Source organism: Lactuca serriola, chromosome 9 (genome assembly GCF_051521515.1).
Source record: "Lactuca serriola cultivar US96UC23 chromosome 9, Lser_US96UC23_V15, whole genome shotgun sequence".
Classification (NCBI taxonomy): Eukaryota; Viridiplantae; Streptophyta; class Magnoliopsida; order Asterales; family Asteraceae; genus Lactuca; species Lactuca serriola.
In genome coordinates, this window is record NC_136416.1 from 17962408 (window position 1) to 17967955 (window position 5548).

At 34.8% G+C, this 5548-nt stretch overlaps 1 long non-coding RNA gene across 3 annotated transcripts; it reads left to right on the plus strand.

The window, feature by feature from the left end:
• Positions 1–2609: 2609 nt before the first annotated feature.
• On the plus strand, positions 2610–4865 carry LOC145077221 (uncharacterized). Of its 3 annotated transcripts, XR_013693021.1 has the most exons (5): positions 2610–3287; positions 3495–3546; positions 3949–4079; positions 4453–4521; positions 4656–4865. It is a non-coding gene; the product is annotated as an uncharacterized LOC145077221 (long non-coding RNA). The 3 variants fall into 3 exon arrangements; XR_013693020.1 differs by lacking the exon at positions 4453–4521 and having other exon boundaries at positions 2615–3287; XR_013693019.1 differs by lacking the exons at positions 4453–4521; positions 4656–4865 and having other exon boundaries at positions 2612–3287; positions 3949–4380.
• Positions 4866–5548: the final 683 nt, after the last annotated feature.

Below are 5548 nucleotides of genomic sequence, written 5' to 3' on the forward strand. Positions count from 1 at the left end.
ACTCACCTCAATGCCGTGAAATGTCTGAACTGCCCTCGACGCCAGGATCAACTCCTCAACTCTTACACATAACAAACTTCCTTAATTACCATTACATACTCCTAACCCTAATCAAGGTTCAACTCAGGTCAATGGTCAATGTCAACATCATGGTCAAATTCAACTTCTAGTTGGCTCAACTCGCCGAGTTGGTCCACCAACTCGTCGAGTTCCATAACTCAGAGAATCTCATCGTTGCGATCTAACTCGTCGAGTTTCCCTCCAACTCGCCGAGTTTCTCCTTGTGACATAATCAAGACTTTCCATTTGAACTCGTCGAGTCCTTCCTTGGACTCGTCGAGTTCATCTTCATGTTAATCGGGACATTGCCTTGAACTCGTCGAGTCCTTTGATCTTCAAGACCATAATCACGTTCATCTTGTTGAGTCCTCTTCTAGACTCAACAGGATTCCTTAGAAATAGGAAAGGTTGTGGAACCATTACCTGACTCCCTGAGTTCTATGAACAACTCGACGAGTCCCACAAAGTCCATGCCCATACAGTCGGTTTCAGTTGAGCTCATTGCATCCAAAGTGTAGATATGACCACCTAGGGTCGATATAACACGTAAAATCACGAACATTATGTCCATGCATGGGTCTTCAAGCTCAAAAGGTCCAAAATGAAGCCTACAAGATGCATGGGGCTCTTATGGAAATAAAGTTGGCACCTTTATGTCATGAGAACCCTCCAAGGTTCAAGATCTGAAGTCATCACTCTACTATACACTCTACACCCGAAAGTGACTTAGAAATGCCCCAAAAAGACAAGATTCAAGCCATAAAGAAGATCTAACAAATGGGAAGTCAAGGTTGAAGCTTTTTACCTCAAACAAGCTGGAAATGCAACCAAGAATCTGGACCTACTGCCTTCTCCTTGAACCTCCAATCCTTCCCTTTCTTCTCCAAGCTTCAAATCACAAAAATGACACCAAAATAGCTAAGGAACACTCACAACTGATCAGGGTTTCAAGAATGGGGTCTGAGGGTGATGAAGACTGGAGTGAAGGCCACTTAATGTGTTTAAATAGGGTACAAACCCTCACATTTAGGGTTTCATCCAGACAGGTATACTCGTCGAGTTGGGGATTCTGACTCGGCGAGTAGAATCTTCCACCCGCGTCCCAAACCTCACATCTACTTGACGAGTTGGGCCTCCAACTTGTCAAGTCCCATAGTAAAATGCAAAAACTTAAATTAAAATATGTACAAGAAACTGGGAATTACAAGAATGGCTCACACACTCACAAAATGCTCTAGGGTTTCGTGGATTAGGGTTTTGGACTTGGAGGATGGAAATGAGGCCATAAGGTGTGGATTAAGATGCTTAAATAGGGTACAAAACCCCAAAGTTAGGGTTTCACTCAGGCAGGCCTACTCGCCGAGTTGAGAGCTCTCAACTCGTCGAGTAGACTGCTTAAAACCCCACGTCCATTCTCGTTTCTACTCGACGAGTCTGGGGCTCCCAACTCGTTGGGTAGCTCTACAAAAATAAATAAATTATAATTAAATGCGTACCAAGAATTAGACGTTAGAATTTGATTTTATCCATATAAATCATGTGTTTATATACATATAATCACATGTGATTAAATGTATTTAATCACATATGATTAAATTTAATACATAACAATTGTCACACTCTTAGATTCGGGCTAGTCAACTAAGATATAATAAACGTTAAAAATGATCTTTTTTATTATCTACGATAAAAAAAATCTTAGCCAAAGTAATAGTTATGGTCAACAATTGTAACCTATTTGATTTAATAAAGTAGAATTATGTGAATGTTATATGTTTCATGATTATTATAATATAATAAAATAGGAAAAATCAGTCGAATTGTCCGTAAATCGTAAAAAGAAGTGCACCAAAACACACATACACACACACACACACATATATATATATATATATATATATATATATATATATATATATAGTACACATCTTCCCGGTCCCAAAAATATAAATTTCGTAGAAATCCGACTCCGTATGATTTAGATATGATTTTTATAAGATATAAAAGTCAGTCGCACACAAGGAATGTGTGACGTAAAAAGCTACGAAGATAATGGTTGACTTTTAGCTAAAACCAACAAAAAGAAAATTATAGTACTCTTTAAAATAAAAATTTTGAGAAAAAGAATGCCAAAAATGGACCCGTATGAGAGAGTTATGATTTTAGCAAAATCATTTAATTTTATAAAAATATTGATGAAAAATAAAGTCAAAATTAGCCGACGAAGTCTAAACAAAAGTTATAGATCTTGTCGATAGCTACGTGTGGATATAAAGAACATTAAAAACGGAGTTCGTATGAACGAGTTATAATTTATAATAGCATATTTACGTATTTATATATATAATAAATTGAGAGGACACTTAAGAACAGTAAACTGTTACTATTTAGGAATTTGCTCTAAAGTCTTACTATTTAGGATTTTGGCCACACAATTTTCGGCTTTTGTCAACGAACGTCTCTTCTTTTTATTGTTTTACAGTTTTGGCGCGTATCTTTTACGGGCTGCCGATTTTTCCCTCACGCCTAAATTTTTAAGCAGACCAGATTTGGTACCTCCACCGCCTCCCTCACTTGCTGCACCGCCACCGCCACCGCCAAATATATCATCCAACAAAAATCGACAAAAGCTAAAGGCTCCTTTACACTCCATTTGATACCCCTTCGTTTCTATTTCACCTGCCTTCTAGATGGGTATGCCGATGACCAGGAAGACGAACAACAACAATCGTTGGGGTCGATGTATTGTTCCTCAGAACTCTGTCGACTCTCAGATTCCAATTCTTCATACCCTCCTTTGGATATCCGATCAACAATCCTACAGTTGGCTCTGTGTTGCCCTAAGTTTCTGGGATCAGGGGTTTTTAAGGAACTTTAGCTTCATCTACGTACCTTTCTATTAGAAAAAAAAAACCTCGGTGAATTAGGTCTGGATTTCGAAATCGAAGCAATCCGAGGGGTATGACAGACGTAGAAAAGGGAAACGATCGAAGGGGGTATAACAGACGACCAACTTTGTGTATACGCTTTCGGCTTTGACTTCCATTTTCTGCAATCAAATCAAGTGCCTTTCTCGCTGCTTCTGATGTCTCATCAATTTCAATAAAAATTTCATCATTTCATTTAGCTATAAGCATGGAGAAGAAAACAGGTGGCCACCAAACTCCGACTCAGCCATTGACGGGGCTTCAAGAAGGAGATGACGTTTTGGCATGATTAAGAGACAAGTGAGTTTTTCATTCTTCCTACCACCATTTGTTTCTCAATTTCGCAATTTTTTAGTGTTTTTGAATCTTATTGATTTTAAAGGTGTGAAATTCTTATATTGTGGTAACTTACTATTTATTTGGATTTGACCTTTATTATTAGATTCAATTATTGAATATAAATTTATGTTTTTTGTGCTTTTTTTTGTTTTTTGTTTTGAACACCAGCTGCTCGACAAAAAATCTCAACGAAAAATCTGGTCAACAGTGTTTCTACTTGGTAAAGTTGAATCAAACCTACAATTATGGTTTAAGCCCTGTTTACTTAATCAAATTTTATGTTCTATCACTTTCCTTCTGGTGGTATAGGAGGGTGATCAAATTGATGTAGTTACATGGTGGAACTTTTGATTTTGTTTAGATTGATCCCCTGTGTGGTTATTTTTCTTTTGCAAATGAATTGAGTTGCTGCAGTCTTTTGGAAGAATTTGTTCACATATATGTGGTTTTGTTGAATCATTGAGTATTGGTCATTCATGTAAGGACATATAGATTCAAAATAGAAAATTGGAATAATCTTGCTATTTTAAGTAAAGGAAGTCATTATTTTGTATTTGCACATTTATTCTAAAAAATGTTTGATAATAAGTTTGTATTTATTTCTTTCGTATTTATGTTTCAGGTTGGTATTGGTTTGAAAGTGGCAGATCAACTTCATTTGAAGTTAAGAAGTGAGATTGGTATGGACCTGACATGCCAACTTAATTAAAAGGCAAACAACAATCGGGTTGATTTGAAGTTGACAATCGAAAGGTACAATACGACCTCTATATCTTCATGTAATCGATTTTTTTATATATATATTCTTTTCCTTTGTGGTGCTATACTATAGTTGAATCCCGATTATTTATTTTTTAGTTATTTATGATATAGATATTGCATATTGATAAATGGTTGAGAGGTGGTTTATGTAATTTTTTGTATTAATTTGGTTGATAAAAGCATAGGCAACTTGGACTTGGTTTTTATTTTATATTTTTCTTTTCATTTAAATGTTTCTGTTTGATCAAATTGTCATATATATTTGACCAAAACCTCATGTAAATGTTTATATATGACAAAAGCATCGTGTAAGTGTTTGTATTTGATTAAATTGATCATTTAAATTGTGTTTTGCTAATTGTAGTGGTTATTTGTTGATAATCTGCATCGCCTTCTTCAAGTGTTCTTGGTTTCAATCCACTAAATACCTCTGGTACAAAAAATTATCCAGTTATATCAATTTCAAAATTACCAAATTGCCCTTAGTTGGTTAGGCTCGCATGTTACAAAATGAGATGAATAATGGTCATGGTTGTTGATAAATGGAAAAATAATTTATGTTGGCAGGGCAAGATTTCGTTTGCAGAAGTTCATACAAAGTGAATTTATTCGCATTCAAGTCATCTTTATGGCATTATACTGTAAGTACATTGAGTTTATGTGTAAAAGTACACTTCATTCAACAAACTTCATTATACTTAGGGGTGGGTAGACGAAATTTTGTTCGATTTGATTCTTCCTTTTTCATTAAAATGACCAAATTACCTTCATTATTGACTTTGAGATGAGTAAACAAGGAAAATTACGAAAAATCTGTAACATTCCAACCCATGCGTAGCATGGGGAAACTTTTCTAGTTAAAATAAAGTATAAATCATATATACGTGTGTGTATATATATATATATATATATATATATATATATATATATATATATATATATATATATATCATTAGAAAGGTATCGACGATGCGGTCTGGTGAGAGTCGAGACCACCAAATATAAAAAAACCTTAATACGACGACATTCAAAAATGAATTGTAGTAGCGGTAATAGGGATCGAATCCACAGAGATTGGTTCGAATCAAATCTATGCGTTCGGTTTCTACGAAATAAAAAAATAAAATTATATGGGGGGTTTTCAAAATGTTAAATGCGATAAAAACTATTTTACAAAAATAAAAAAAAAATGGAAAATACAAAATCTATAAAATAAAACGTTCCAATATCGGGATAGATCGCAAGTTCAACTATTTGACTAATCATCATAATTTTGTGGTGCAATGGGTTTAATGGATACTAATTTGGCTATAGCAATCTAAGAAGCTTGAGATCACCTAGACTTTTCTTAGTTAATACAATGGTTAGAGAAGCTCATAACACATTTTCTTAGTTAAAGTCACAATTTCCATGAAGCATGTAATTAATGAAAATTAACTAGCATTAAGATTTAAAAGCCA